General features: G+C 36.6%; 1 long non-coding RNA gene across 1 annotated transcript; it reads left to right on the top strand.

Annotated features, from left to right (window-relative positions):
• Positions 1-1,530: 1,530 nt before the first annotated feature.
• On the top strand, positions 1,531-2,975 carry LOC137044916 (uncharacterized). Its single transcript, XR_010898652.1, has 3 exons — positions 1,531-1,611; positions 1,751-1,915; positions 2,269-2,975. It is a non-coding gene; the product is annotated as an uncharacterized lncRNA (long non-coding RNA).
• Positions 2,976-16,505: the final 13,530 nt, after the last annotated feature.

Below are 16,505 nucleotides of genomic sequence, written 5' to 3'. Positions count from 1 at the left end.
TTCACCCTCCCCACCTGCGCAGAGAGGAATCACTGGCATTGTAGGCTAGTCTGTTTTTAGTCTGTCTCAGGCGTTCATATAGCCTAGCCTAGGTTAATTAAAACATATTTGTCTGTAAGAGCTTCAAGTTATGGGCTATTTCTAAACTGTAAATTCGTACCCAAGGGCTGTTGTTAGAAGTTAAACTAACTAGATAAGGTTTTTTTCTTTCTTTCTCGAATTTACTGAATTAATTAGCCTACTTTCTCCATCCTCATTTTATCTAAAATGTTTTAATTCTGAAAATATTAAACATTACACACAATTGCTTGTGATAACGTTTAACTTTTAACTCGTAAGGTAAATCCAGTTCAACAGCTGATTAGGCCCTATTGGACAGCGATGAAATATAGCCTACAGATCTAGGCCTACCACATAAACGGAAGTTCAAAGAAAAAAAATCTAAAGATGGCTGCGCGCACGTTTCTCTGGCGCAAAAGGTCTATAGAGAATGTGTGAACATTAGCGCTAAACACTCATGTAGGCTAATGTTTCATTCACTCTCGAAGCCGGAGGGCGCCGTAGCGCAGAAAGTCCAAAACGACTTATAGAAGTAATAAGTTCTGAAGTTCCAATAAATCCCTTACAGGGACAAAGTGGGGTAGGCCTACTGCAGCTGAATAAAAAGCAGAAACTGTTTGGCTGATGAAATGTAGGCTGAAGATAATAAATACAGATGTGACAATGTGTTTATTTTTTCAAGCCATCTCAGACTCAGGCTATTTCCATGCCATACCAATGATATAATGCAGTGTTAAATAACAGCCTAGTCTACAGTACAGAAAATGTAGGCTAAAATATCGTTTTGTCTTATTTTGTGTTAAAAATAGGCTTTTTACATAAAATCATGATGACAATCCAAAGGTGTTTGTAGTAGGCTACATAAAAGCAATCATAAAATAGGGAGAAATAGTTTGCGTATTTGATTTCTTAACCAGTTAAAATCAAGCAATAAGAAAAAAATAAAACCTGTCAATTAAACAAAGGTCAGAAAAAATAAACTGATATTACACTTGGCATTTCTGTCCCCCTCACTTCTGAAATGATGGCTGCGCCCAGATAAAGACATTTGTTTGTTCCAGAGGTACTGACAGATAGCAATCAGATTCCAATAAATAAAGGGTGTGTTTGAACATTCATCAAAAACAACATTTTCATTTGATTTCAATTTGGTTTTCGTTCATGTTTTAATTATTGTGTCATTTGCAGACTTCTTAATAAAAATGATCCCTGAGCTACTTCACCAGAACTATTGGAAAGGTGTAGGCCTAAATCACACAACATCAGCTAAGACTACAGAGTTGACCATACACTTTCTTAGAAACTGCTAACCAAAGAATTTTTGCTGTTTGATTAATGTAAAACACAATTCAATTAATACTAGAAGGCAATTAATTGTAAGCTTATGTATCAAGTTCCTGTGACATCCATCCAGATTTTTGCCTAACTAGATGATTGACTGAAGATTGCAATCTGTTGATGTTTATTTGCTTTAGGCATATTCCCATCTGTAAGTTTAGTGGATCACCTGATGGCATAAACAAAACATTCGGATGCATGACAAACACCAAGGTAAAAAGCAACACGGCAACTTATTAGATTTAACAGTCAGCGTTGTAATCAAAATGGCTGACACATTGCCTGCAGGCTTTTATGATGTTCATTTCAACACTGGCATGTCTATTTGACTGTCTTGTGTCTCCTTTCGCAGTGCGATGACAGCAATGGTTTGTGACATCCCGCCTTGTCCTCCCATCCTCGACATGCCACCCCCTGTCAGCGCAGACAATGTCAATCACAGAAAATAGAGGCAACTGTCAGAGACGCTATCTCATCGTGGGCACCCTTTTGTTGTCAAATGACTGGAATCTGACAGGTAACACTGGCTATTGTGCATTTCCTTGCATCTAGATTGAAAGAGAAGCACTATGAAGTATGGCACAAATGCTATGGCCTGTTTATTCAAGAAATGAGCTTCAGGTGTTAGATGTAATGGAATTGATCCGAAGTGAACTGTTCTATTACATGGCGCAAGTGTTTTCCCCCCGATTTGTTAGAACTGAGGAAATGAGATGTGATGGAATAGGGAGGATTTATGCTGTTCAGAAAGAACAAGAGACACTATGACACATTTCAAGACAGAGAATGGTGCTATACTAGTGTGCGTTTTTGCAGTCAATCTAATCTGGTAATCCTCCCATCTTCCTTCACGCTGATGACGCTACGCAGGAGAGCATGGACCGGACTATTTAATGGCTTCCAGGGATGGAGGAGGAGGAAAAGGAAAGCTGTTTATTGATGGAGAAATATCTTTTCAATACTCATGCATGCTGTTGAAGGCAACAGAACGCAATAACAACCAATTAAAGCAGTGCCCCATGAAAGTAGATCACAGCACAACTAGATTAAACGATAATTTAGGTCTCAATTCAATAAGAGTGAAGCAAAGCAATTTAGATCTTCACAATAAGCAGGAAATATAGAATGCGTTTGTCAACACCATTTGCATAGAAATGACTTTTCATCACTTTCCATTATTGTGTGAATTTGGCTTGAGCCAATACATTTTCTCAACATAACTCAATGGAATCAATTGGCCTGCAGTTAACAGCATTAGGTCTCTTTTCTCGAAGCTGCAGAAACAAATTGCCGTTGGACTTTTTCTCAACTAAAAATCGAAGCATTCAAATAGTTTCACTTGTTCCAAGCCTAATCTAATTTTCGAGCGAAGTGCATCTAATGTTTTAACTAGATAGCGTTTTATGTTTCCAATTCTGCCACCATTACGGCTGTACATTAAATTGAGTTTTAAAATGTACAACAAAATTGCCTTAATAGCTTAATTTCCATAACAATTTAACGGGGTTTGTTTTCACAAGCTTTGGTGTAAGAACAGCCCATTTACCTCCAAAATGTGAGTGTGTGTAAATAATTTCCAGAACAGGGTCAGATGTATTCTAGTCACGCAAGCAGATCTCTAAATGACAGAAGTAACTTTGCAAGCTCTTTCATTCCAAGGACACTCAGGAAAGTGTTAATCTGAAGCATCCAAGCATGCAATCCATCTTTCTAAAATTTTGAATGTTAACCTCTCTCTGTATTGTATATTTCATCATCTTTGTCTAATGCGGTCTTCGAGATTCTCATGATACTCTTTTAACCAGTGAAAAAAAACGGTCGTAGAGCAACAGGATGAATATGTGCTGTAATAACCTTGAATCTGTGGCAGAATATCATGCTGTGGGATTGATTTACATAACAAAAGCTGTCTCTTGGAGCTCAATCACAAGTAAACAGAGCCGAAGCGGTAACATGGCATTTCACAGGCCATGTATTGCTAGTACATTAATAGATGATGACACTCCTCGATTCGAGACTACATCAAAGGTATGAACCCCCGGATAAACACGCATTAGCACCTGTGATACCATGTGGCTCTTGCGTATTACGACTAACTTAAGCAATTACCTGTTGGAGGATTCTCTGAAATACTGAGCTCCGTTGTGCTTGTTGCCACATACATGGCATATTAATTGTCTTCTAGTACTAGCAGAGCAACTTAGTGATGTAATGACACGCAGTCAGCGAGACCTCAGCCCGACATAATGATAGCTGTGCGGATTTGTCTTAAAACATTGCACTTTCTCTTTATGGGACACACATGCAGTAAAAGGTCATTTAGGTCCTTAATTAATCCATGGGGAAATTATATCTGCAGGAGAAGGAGCGATTAAATGAGAAAGCTTACAAATGCAGCATGATGTCCTTGAAATGCTGGATTGGATTGGACTGATTCTGGCCAAAGTCTCTTTTAGGCAAGTTAGTTTTTTCACTAGCCATCTTAGTAATGTCTCCAGCAGCTATTTTCTGGGTAATAGGCAAACAAGTACAAATCCTATATATCTGATAGAAGCAATTCTACAATTTCCCATACTGTTTGACACATATTACATTTGAATGTGAATTTTTGGTTACACTTTATTTTGATGGTCTGCTGAAGATATTCTGTTATGTTATGTTGCACGTAAATGTCAACTAAATCTCACTATAGTATTAGTTGAGTATTAGGGTTAGTATAATAAGAGGTTTAGGGTAGAATAATTTAACATGTACTTGCAAAGCTGCATATGTATAAGTGATCATGGTGAGCAGTGTGCATCTGAAGTGTCTCAGCTGTAGGAAATAATCAATTATTTATTGCCTTTAATATATTGGCCACATTTTCTTATCGGGCCAATTATGATAACATTAAAACGAATATATATTGACTGATACTGATATAGTGGCCTATGTCGTGCATTGATAAAATGAAGTGTTACCCAATTTTTAAACCCTTCACCCCCTGCTTTTTTATTTTTATGAAAATGTAAAAAATAAAATAAATCTATAATTAATATAAAATATATAACAAAACATGTTTATGTTAAAACTACAAGAAAATCTAAGCCAAAAATCTGAACAAGTTCCAAATTTTTAGGTTTATATCTCAAAAAATGAGTTTTTGGTAAGAAAATGTTTTCAATAGATGACATGTAGCTTCATTACTTACCATATAAGGGTGGCTCCATTTCCATATATGGTTATAGTGAACCATCTATTCACATAATTTTCATTTTTCAATTTTCAATTTTCAATTTATGAAGTAGACATTCTTTTCAAGAGTAGTATGGGCAGTATGGCAGTAATAGCCTCTAGCAAACACATAAAAGTCATGCAGAAAGAGCACGTATGTGTGCTATAACTCGCCGCGGCATCACAAACGGATGCTATTTTTTCTTTATATTTAAAACATTTACATAATTTTTTTATTAAATGGATGAATTGACCTTTTGAACTTTTGGCATGCAAACAAACTGATATTTCTACCAATTTGTCATGATTTTTCTTCATGAAAAATCATGAAAGATTGGTAGAAATCTCAGTTTGTTATGGGTGTGAACATTTTTGTTGACAATAAATAAATTACTTCTTCTTTGTAATTTATTTTGAAAATCAGTCACCGATATGTCACCATATGACACCTGTTGTAATGTTTCAAATGACATATAGTTTGTCAATATTACTTTAGTTTTTTTAATAAGATATTATTGTTTTGAATATATAATTGAAAACATCCCATGGATGGGATGTTCACTTTCAACATTGATCTAACACGTTGCCATTTAGTTTCAATAAAAACATGACCTGACTCTTTTCTGCCAGTGAAGATATGAATTAAATAAAATGCTTTCACATTCTTTCTCAGAGGCATTTACAAATCATGAAAGATGCAGAATAGAAAATGGCATTTTGATGGAGTGCTCCAACAAAACCAAGAAATCATCGGTGTTCACAATTGCATCTGGCACAGGGAACTTGGCAAGCCCTTCTAACATCACAATTAATTGGTCTCATCCTGAAACAATCTAATTTGTTACTGTGACACGAAGCCGTTAACGATAAAGAGCGGTGACAGGGTGATCAATTAGACTTGTCTCTCGTTGGCCTGTTCAGTGCTATTTGGAAACTCTTTTGATTTGGTTCGGTTAGTCCCACAGGGAGCTGGATCATGTGGGTGGAGCGGAAAGGAGTACAAGACTGCAAGACTAGTTTTCACTTCCATGCTGGAAGGACACACTGTCCCCGCCACACCCAGCTGGCTGACTCCCTTCTCACCTGCTGATGAATGAAGACGCCCCTTGGTTTTCATCTCAGCTGGGAAAAGGATGTAAACCCAGATGAAAACTGTATTGCTCAGAGGTTGCTCTTTCATAGCTCAGTAGGCTTAATGAAGATCCCATTATCTTTCATTTAAGCATCTTTATCAGATGTAATCGGCGTTTAGCTCATGCGCTCCAACACAGTGAGCTGTGTGCTCATGTGGAGCTCCAATGACAAAATTCCCAAGGAGAAATAAAAATAGAAGCAAATGACACAATCGTTGGCAGACAGGAATATAGAGTGATACAATTCATGCACATAGCAGCTCGAAAAATGTAGACTTGCTGCTGAAATGTTTGCGTTCATATTGAAATCTGACAAATCCGAGCAGTTTGTGATACTAAGAGGAGAAATCAGGCAAATAAAGGTGCCAGGAAGAACCAAAAAGGGATTTTCACAGTGATGAAGAACCATTTATGGTTTCCTGAAGAACCGTTTTTGTGATAGATTCTTTATAGAACCATTTTTGTCTGACCATTTTACAATCTAAAGAACCTTTCTGGGCTACAAAGAATCTTGTGCAATAGAAAGGTTCTTTGGATATTAAAGGTTCTTTGTGGAACCACACACCCCACCAAAGAACCTTTATTTTTAAGAGTAGACTTAAGCAAAATACTGAATTTGCTCTTCATTTAATCTCATTGTTGTCTAGAAGCTAATGAGATTAAAGGTGTCACAAACTTTTTATTTTTTTAAATGTTGTCTGAGGTCAACTAATTACGTTTGTGGTTTTTACATTCAAAAACACCAGAACTAATAATTAATAGGCTATTTTCTACACTGGTTTTGAGGCTCTCTCCAAAACGCTGGGTTTTGATGGGCACTGAAGACTTAGAAGTAAACGCCCACGGCAAGGATTGGAGAAGATTTGCATATTTATTGAGCTTCAACTCCGCTGTCAGTTCACATGAGGGAGGGGTTGTTTTGAAAGCGGCAAATGGAATGATTCTCTCGACTACAGGGCTCGTGAATGTCTTAAACGTGGACTATTATTTTGAAAACAGCACAGAACAAGAAAGGAATATTATGAGAATATTACGTCGGCCTGCCGATGGGCTTACGTTTTGGTAGCTTGTCTGGAAAAACGAGAGTCGTGTTTTGTCTCGCGATGACGTAAAGATGCGCACACGATCGTTTTTATGGGCCTGGTGTCTATGAAAGATTTTCTCTGACTAACAAGGACGTTTTCAGCTCTGAAACTTACAGGATATTCTTATATTACCATGACCTTTTATATATCAAAAGGGAAAGTTGATTTCTCAATTCATCACCCCTTTAAAGAAATGTAATTTTTTGCTGTGGTAGTAATTGGTAAAAGTGCATTTCAAATCATTTGAAATGAGGTGCAATCATACAAAAAAATAGAAAAAAAATAGGATTGAGTTAAGCATATGCTCTTCTCAGTTCAATTTAATATCTCAAACAATAGAGATATTATAGAGATCGCATTTGCAACCATTGTTTCCAAATGTGCCATCTTGAGTAGGGTCCGGACAGGGTGTAATTTACAGACCCTGGTCTCTAATTTAGTCTAAGAATTCTGTGCCCTAAAATTATGTTGTTAGAAACACAATGCGCATTCAGAAGGCTTTTAACTGTTTGAAATGAATATGTCCTTGATCCTGTTGAAATGAAAACTTTCTAATATTCAAATTTTGTTTGAATGTGATTGCACTACATTTCAAAGCCATAATTAACTTCCTTCTCTTAATGACAGAAGAACTGTCAACATTTAATGATCTTGAATAAAAGGCAAATGTAAGCAGCCTCTGAAATGTCTTCCTTCTATGGACTAATCTTTTTGAGTCGTATTGCATTTGTATATTATGCAATGGCAGGGCTCTGCTGAAAGAGGTTAGCTCCAGTCTTCAATGAGGAAGATATTAGGGTAAAATAGAAAGAAGCAAAGGCCCTTAGGAGGATTTAGTGCTCGCCAAAGGGGTGTAGGTTAGGACTGACAGACGGGGACTTTTCAAAGTCTTTACTGAACGTTCTTAATTTAACAGCACAGACGTGCACAAGGCCACAATAATCTTAAGTGCTGTGATTAGTAAAGCTGCAGGAATGTATTCAGGGACTAAGGTTTGGTGTCTGTGTGTATACAGCTATATGGTTTATGAGGACACAAATGTGTATAATGACATGGGTATTGCAACGTAAACATCTTCCTGTCCTTAAAAAGACATACTAAACAGTTTTTTTTAATTTTTTATTTTGTTTTCCCAAAATGGAAAAAGTTTTGTGATGGGTAGTTTTAGGGATAGGGTTGTTTAGAGGGATGGAATATATCATTTGTACCGTATAAAAACTATTATGCCTGTGACGGTGTTTCTGTGGCACATAAACAGAAAGATAAAACTAATGTCACATCACATCTATTGAATGAATAATGACATCATTCCTGCATACCAATAACAAGCAAACAGTAATCAGATCTTCAAATATTTAAATATTGTATATGCCATTCAGCAGCAACCTTTACTGAACAAATACATGCCAGTTAAGTACAAACAGACGCTCATTCCATATGAGGTAAGGTTAAAAAAAAGGACAAGAATTCAACTGTAGCATTGTAAACAAGATAATAAGCATGTGACTCAGTCAGCATACTTACCAACCAAAATATAGGACAAATATTAATAAAGTGTGTGTGTGTGTGGTCCAAGTAAAATGTACCCACAAAGATAGCAATATCCAAAATCATTGTCCACGTGGGGGCATATGTTGGTCCCCATAAGGAAAACAGCTTATACGTAATTCAGACTCAATTATGTTTTTAGAAAATATAAAAATGCAGAAAGATTTTTGTGATGGGTAGGTTTTAGGGGATAAAATATACAGCTTGTATAATCATTATGTCTATGGAAAGTCCTTATAAAACATGAACGTTTTTTTCAGTCCTGTTTGGGACTTTAACCTGAATGCACACTGACTCATGGGGAGTTGGGAACTAAATTGAGGTCCCCACTATGAAACAAGCTTATAAATCATCCAGAATTTATTTATTTATTTTATTGTATTTTCTATTTTTGGAAAATGTAAGAATGCAGAAAGCTTTGCGGGATGGGTGGGTTTAGGGGTAGGGTTAGTGTAAGGGGATAAAATATACAGTTTGTACAGTATAAATGTCTATGGAGGGTCCCTTTAGGGTGTGTGTGTGTGTGTGTGTGTGTGTGTGTGTGTGTGTGTGTGTGTGTGTGTGTGTGTGTGTGTGTGTGTGTGTGTGTGTGTGTGTGTGTGTGTGTGTGTGTGTGTGTGTGTGTGTGTTTGTTTGTGTGCCCGCGTGTGTGTGTGTGTGTGTGTGCGCGTGCATGCGTGTGTGTGTGTGTGTGTGTGTGTGTGCGTGTGTGCGTGTGTGTCACTGTGTGGTTTTGGCAGGAGAACAGCATTTTTGTATTTCAAAATCGAAAGACAAAATAAAAAGTTATAATATCAACAAATTATTTTTAGTATATATTATATATTTTTTTAAATTGAGTAGAGATAGAACATTTTTATTACCATAAATTACATTTACATTTAAATTTGATGTTATTTTCTTTATCCTTTTGTTTTTGCTGGTGGTTATGAATTGAGCTGCACCACGCCCCTCAATGTGACATCGACGTAAAAACTCCACAAGCTACTGTTTATTCCCTGAGATTAATTCAGTAATGATTTTTAATAATTGTGAATATAATGGGTATCAAGCATAACTGTCCCACTTTACCTATAGTTATTTAAATTGCGAAAAGTGCTTACATTTCTTTGAAGAAATGAACATTAAAGTTCAGTCAGAAAGACTCGGGAGAATAAATACTGTGACAATTATCCATTTATTAATAACCCAGCAAGCAATAAAGCACTTTGGCATAGCTCGCAAAGCTCGTCCGTAGCTCGCAATGTGAGGGTCCGGACTCTGCATATCCTGACGAACTAACAAGGGAGTTGAAGCTCAATAAATATGCGAATCTTCTCTAATCCTTGCCGTGGGCGTTTATTTCTAAGTCTTCAGTGCCCATCAAAACCCAGCGTTTAGGAGAGAGCCTCAAAACCAGTGTAGAAATAGCCTATTACTTATTAGTTATGTTTTTTAATGTAAAAACCACACAAACGTAATTAGTTGACCTCAGACAACAGTACATTTTTTTTTTTAAAAGCCAGTTTATGACACCTTTAATAAGAATAATAACACTATAGTATTCGAAAGCTGAACACTCTACCATTTGGAGAATCCAAGCTGAGATAAAGAAAAGCTATTTCTACTGTCCACTCCAGGTTGTTCTTCATCTCCCTGCAGCCTGCTGCATTTATAACCCCTGTAATCACCTGCGGACCACACAAACACACAGATAGTGCATACACACATAGACACGCTGACCCAAACAGAATCAATCCTCCTTCACAGGGGCCGTATAATTGGTCCGCTCTCCCAGAGCAGGCCTGTTAAGCATGCTCTGCTGTGAATTATGGATAGCCAGCAAAATGGCTAATAAAATATGAATGGCCAGTTTTTGTAGCCCGTGCTTCTCTGTGCAGATGTTGGTAGCAAAGCCAGTGTACTCCTAATAAAACACCCCTGTCATCGCAGTCCAGGAAATAGCACAAAGCTCTTATGAAAACTACGGGCCATCCATAACAATATATGTCGTTATGGAGAAGCGTCTCATCAACATGAGTGGCTATGACTATATATTTTACCTGCAATCAGCTGGCTATGGCACTGAGCATTATTTGTCAGCGGGCCGTGTGATTTATGCCGGTGTGTGTATTCCTTAAACCCCTTCCTCCCTTCTGTCATCTGCTCCAGATGCTCTTGTTCGCTCTCATGGGGCGATTTTAAACCTTGTGCCGTTGTTTTTTTTTAAGGTGTTTATTTCGTTAAACGCACCATCCTGTACGTGAGCAGCATGCTAAAGAGAGAACATAATGAGCATTTCTTTCTTTTCTTTTTTTAAGTTGAGTTAAAAAACATGTCAAGCACAATTTATTATTGCAGTCATAAACCAATTTGTTTTATTTGTGATCATGCAAATGATTTTAATATAGCTCAAATAGTTTTCCATTTATTGCACTTTGTTATAGCCTATCTTTTAGTTATTTAGCAATAGCGTTGGAAGTCTCTTCACAGGAAAGGGCTTAGGCCTACTTCATTTCATGAAGATTAAGGTTGGTATCAACACTGAAGTCCCCTTATAATAATATATTAGATATGCAAAAAGTTTATTGTTTCCACATTTTGTTATTTACCCGTTAATTATCAAAAATAATAGATCATACGTGATAAATTTAATGTACAAACAGGCTAGCAGTATGATAATCTATGCTGAGCAGTTAAAAGAACAATAAATATAGGCCTATTTAATTTCACATTGTATATCTTTGTTTATTAACCAATACATTAAAAAAACAATTATAGTATTATTTACATATTTAAACTTAAGATGACAGTGTGTAAGTTTTCTAATCAGGCACTCAATAGAGCACATATAAGCCCTTTTCAGCCAATGGAATCACAAGTGTGGACCCATTCGTGCAAGAGGACCTGATTGTTCACACCAGCTTTAGTTCCCCGGATGAGTGGACTGACACTTTATTCAGCTACTACAGGCTTGACACAGACAACAGCAATTATTAGGAAATATCACACTGCTGGTTAGCACGACTGACCAGTCAGAATCAAGAATTAGAGAGAGAGATATGTAATATTAGACAGATCAACTGGCAACGCTACATTAAGCTGAAGGATATATGCGTGGGGTCTGCTGCTGCATCAGATGGGAGTGTGTATCTGGGGGCGTCCCAGGAGCACAGACACAGCTCTGATAAGAACTTAATTAACAGCCATGGACAAGCTGCAGTCACAGCACACTATAACACATACTGTGGGACAGGACTAAAGGTGTGTGTGTGTGTTTGCCTAAAGGGGAGAAATATGGTTAAAATTGATAAGGGCCTTCTGCTGTTAGACACGGAATTGAAATCCCAGAATGTTTGGTAGATGGTGGCAGTACGGTCAGTTCTCTAAAAGTCAAGTTATGGCAAGTTCAGATGACACTATCCAATCCAACAATATCACGTGACAATATCAGATTAAATAAGTGTAATGACAGAAGAGAGAATGACAAAACTACAGCATTAATCAACAATATCAGCCAATTTAATCATCACAGTCCCAGAGCTTTGGAAATAAAATAACCCGGCAGATAATAGGCAGCTACTGATGCAGCTGTATATATTTATAATATAATACACACACACACACACACACACACACACACACACACACACACACACACACACACACACACACACACACACACACACACACACACACACACACACACACACATATATAAAGTCAGCTCTTACCTTGATAACACTATAATAAGAACACAGTAATAAAGTACTTACAAATCATGTGCAAATTGGCCTATTAGCTTATTAATAGTTTATGTATTGTGGTCTTTACATTGCTAATTAATAGGCTATATACAAATAGTGAGTTCTTAATTTATTGTCACTGTAATTGATAACTAATTGATTGCACTTATTTTAAAAACATTTTCTGATTTTCTGTGACAATATAGTTAGAACTATTTATGGTTAATAAGCTGTTAACAAAACATTATCTAACTCTTTGTAACACTTTATTTTACAGTTACATATATATGTTACACGTACTTAATAATAACAGTAAATTATGCATATAGTTACATGCAACTAACACTCAACCAAAACCTTATCCTACCATAACCCTATAGTTAGTCTAAGTACTTTTAAAAATATAATTATACTGTAACAATGACTTCAAGTAAAGTGTAAGCTAACTATTTACATTTCCGAACTATTTGTATATAACTATTAATATATTAACAATGTAGAAACTACATATACATGAACTAATAATTAACTATAAACTAATAGTTTACAAATTATTTATAAGTCCTTTATTGCTGTATACCTACTTAAAGGAACTTTCCTTCTTAAAGGAAATATATTTCAATGAATCATAAAATGGCCCAGATATGTCACTAGACATTAAGAAATCATGTTCATTTCAAATACTTATCACTGACAACAGTGGTCCGGCCAGGATATTGTCATTTAAAAGTTGTTGTTGCAGCCCTCAACTGATGTTGATGTTGGCATGTTGTGTTTTGGCCTGAAGCTCCGCCCTCCACCTATCTAGTCAGTTTCTGCATCCGGGTTGCCAGATCTACTCTACACTGTTAAACCTTGCTGCAGATTTCTGTGTAAATAACTGTAAAATCGCCAGTATTTAGCTTTAACAGGTATTTTACTGTAATATGAGGTGAGGTTTTGCTGCACTAATAATAAACTACAGTACATTACTTTCAGCGCCCATGAAGGGAAATAACTGTAACATTTACTGGTAAATTACTGGTCTACATTCCCATGATGCATTACGTCACTGTTTATTTCAAACTGTTTACATCTTCAGTCAGAAAACACACATACGCATGCAATCATGTGAGCACACAAATACATACACAAGGGCTGGATATCTGAGCCTAAACGAGGTGTCACCCGTTTGGAGTTTGATTGCTACTGCTACGTGCTGTGTTGAGAACTCCAATAGTAGATTTAGATGTTTTCAGTGTTACATCTGTGACTGTATTCTCAGATGTGTTGCTGTTTTTCTCTCTTCCCGTTGTTTCCCACTATCTCTCCTCCTATTGTTTCTAATAGGTTGTTCCGCCCCAAATTGGACGTGACGTCAGAGAGCGCTGGTTGGTCACGGCGGTGCAGCGGCCCTTTAAAAGAGGAAAATGAATCGCACAGCTACAAGTAAGTAAACAATTCAAATCTATTTTAAAATATTTTTTAAAAGTTTGCATGGTTTGAAATGGCTTCCTGATGTAGCACGTTTTTTTAGCCTCTCCTAACAACTCATCACTAAGTAATATCCCTTTGTGTAGAATTTTTTTTTTTTTCTGAAGAAACTGCATTTATCAGCAATTTAACTCTTCCTGATAAACATGTACAGATGCAAACTTTGCAATTTGCCTTTTCACCAACTAACTTTTTTATACAAAACAACACCACCATAGGGCAAATTTCTTTCCAAAGAAAACATCAACCTGAATGTCAAAAATGATCTACATCTACCAGTCACACCAAGGCTCATCATGCATGGTAAGTATGAAATATATGGTAAATAATTAATGTGTTTTGGTAGTTTTTATGGTGAGAACAAATTTCACGAGATAGCCTTCTAGATTGATCTAAGTGGATGAAAGTGACACACATTGCATTGATGAGCAGTTGGATTTCTCAGTGGCACAGCATGTGTTTTCAGTGTCTTGTATTTAAGTTGATTACATGCTCTTTTTATATGGAGTTTATTTCCTTGTTCTTATTCTACTAAACAGATTATGAGAGCTATTAATATTGTTTAGTTTGTATTTTGCTGTTTTATCACAACAGTAAGTGGACGTTTAAGTTTGACATTCAGTTATTTATTTCTGTTTAATTTGTTTGTTACAGAAACTATCTCGGTTGTATAATGTCATGTGTACAAAAGGTTGAAACTTGCACTAATAAAAGGTGGAAACGAAATCCGATGACTCCTCCTCTCTGATCAGAGTGCTGAAGTGGTAAACACCATTAAAGAAATGGCATTCAGTGAGGCGATCCCCAACACAGTGCCACATTAGAACTCATTGAAAGGTACATGTGCAATAATGTAAAATGAGCTTTATTTTTATATTGTTTCGAAGTATGTTTTTTCTGAACTGTTTGATTTGTTACTCCATTTCTGAAATAGTTATTGTCTGATTCACTCAACAGGTTTTTAATGAGGATTAATCCTGAGGGGACAAAGTGGGCTTCTAAAAGTGGAACTATAGCCGTAAAACTGTGTCATCTGTTAAGAAAGATTCAAAACATAAATCCACATGTACCGGTACATACATTTTTGTAGTGGCTCACTGAATTTGAGCGGAAAACTTACAACTAACTGAAAGAAGGTCATTTAATTTGTGTTAACATAAATAACCTGAAGGTCATTATAGTGCCTGAGATGTTTGGGTGTTGCATCCAAGTTAATTTTTATTTGTTTGGAGGCAGGATTTGACATGTCTTGAAAATATTTGTGTGTGTTCATATTATGTTTGTTGATATTGTTATGAAGGAGCAAATTATTATTATTATTTTTCATTAGTTTTTTGTAATTCTGTTATGTTGGGCAATAGATAAACATCTAAGTAATAAAGTCAATTTGTGTAAAGATTTAAATGTTCTTTATATTTTTTATTGAGGTAACATGACAGAATGCTTCATAAGTTTAAGAGTACCACAATGAGTACTGAATTATAAATTATTTGAATGTGCATGCAGTACAGTAATTAACTGAAACCACTGCTGCCAGTTGTCAACTGTAATGCCTGTTTTACGGTATAAAACTGGCAACACTGTTGCCACACTGTAACAGATTTTTGATTCTTTGAAGTAACTAGCTGGCAACAGTGTTGCCAGTATTTTACTTATAAAAAACCTGGTAAGGTTTAACAGTGTAGTTACCACAGCTGCAGCTACAAATGTTCCTGCTGATCCTGCATCATATCTGGCAACCTCGAGTCAGGGAGGAGGGGGAGAGGAGATACACCGCTCTACAGTCATTTAAAAAGTGATTGCCGTACCAGTTTTGGCCACAATCTTACATACACTTCCTTTAATAAAAAGTGTAACTCTTTTATGATTCTACAAAAAAGCAAGAAATGATTCAATTAAGGTGAAATGGTAAATTGACATTTACATTTTGCCTCACATTCACCCATTCATGCAGCCGAAACTTGGTCAGGAACAGGGGGTTGGTACCACCAACCATCCGGTTTGTAGCCAGCCTGAACCACTGAGCCACTGCCACACCAACAATGAACAAAAAAATTAATATCTCATAAATTGGTGAAGTCTGGTATCCATAGAACTATCTAAAAATCTGTCAAATAACAGCAACCTCTTAACAGATTGGAGAAGCATAACTGACATTGCCATGCATTGCAATTAGGCAAAGGATGGCTTCTATCTCCTTGGAGTTTATTTACCCCTTCACAACTGATTTTTCTGTGACTTTGAGACAGTAAAAAAATAATAATAATTACCCCAGATGGTGGGTGCCTGTCATGACCGCTGAATTTGCCTTTTAACCTCCCGAAAACCCTTGCGGGACACGAGTGTCTGTGTTAACTTACAGTGAGGATGTGATTTCTATTCTCAGTAGATACATCATATTAAGTTAGATTGTAAAAGCAACCTTGAAATGCAAAGACACACTTGACTACAAGGTAATGACCCATATCTTTCATTAATTACAGACAATTCAAAAACTGATTGACTTGCATAATCCTAGCTCACTCCACTTCATAACCGATATATGTGTTTCTTACAGAGATGACTTTGATCCTTTTTTTCTTAAGTATGCAGGTATTCTTCCCACAATATAAAGAGTAACTAAAGTGCAAAGTGTTGCAGTTCTTCGTTATGACCCCCTCACCTGTCATGTCTAAATTCAGTGTGCTCTGCATGGCTGACGAACAGTCCGTCGTCTCATTAAGCTCTCAGAAGACTCTAAGGGCTGGTACAGTGTCATGCCCGATGGGACACGAGACATAGACGTGGAGAGGATGAGAAGTGTGTGGTGAACTTGTCATGTAGTCTTGGCTTTCAGAGAGCATTACAACAAACAGACAAGAGCCATTTGATATAAAATAACATTAATTCTCACATTACAGCTTTATTTCACAAACTCAAAATAAAGCTAA

This window comes from Pseudorasbora parva, chromosome 17, assembly GCF_024679245.1.
Source record: "Pseudorasbora parva isolate DD20220531a chromosome 17, ASM2467924v1, whole genome shotgun sequence".
Classification (NCBI taxonomy): Eukaryota; Metazoa; Chordata; class Actinopteri; order Cypriniformes; family Gobionidae; genus Pseudorasbora; species Pseudorasbora parva.
Note: the sequence above shows the minus strand (reverse complement) of the source record. Positions and strands in the feature narration are given on the sequence as shown.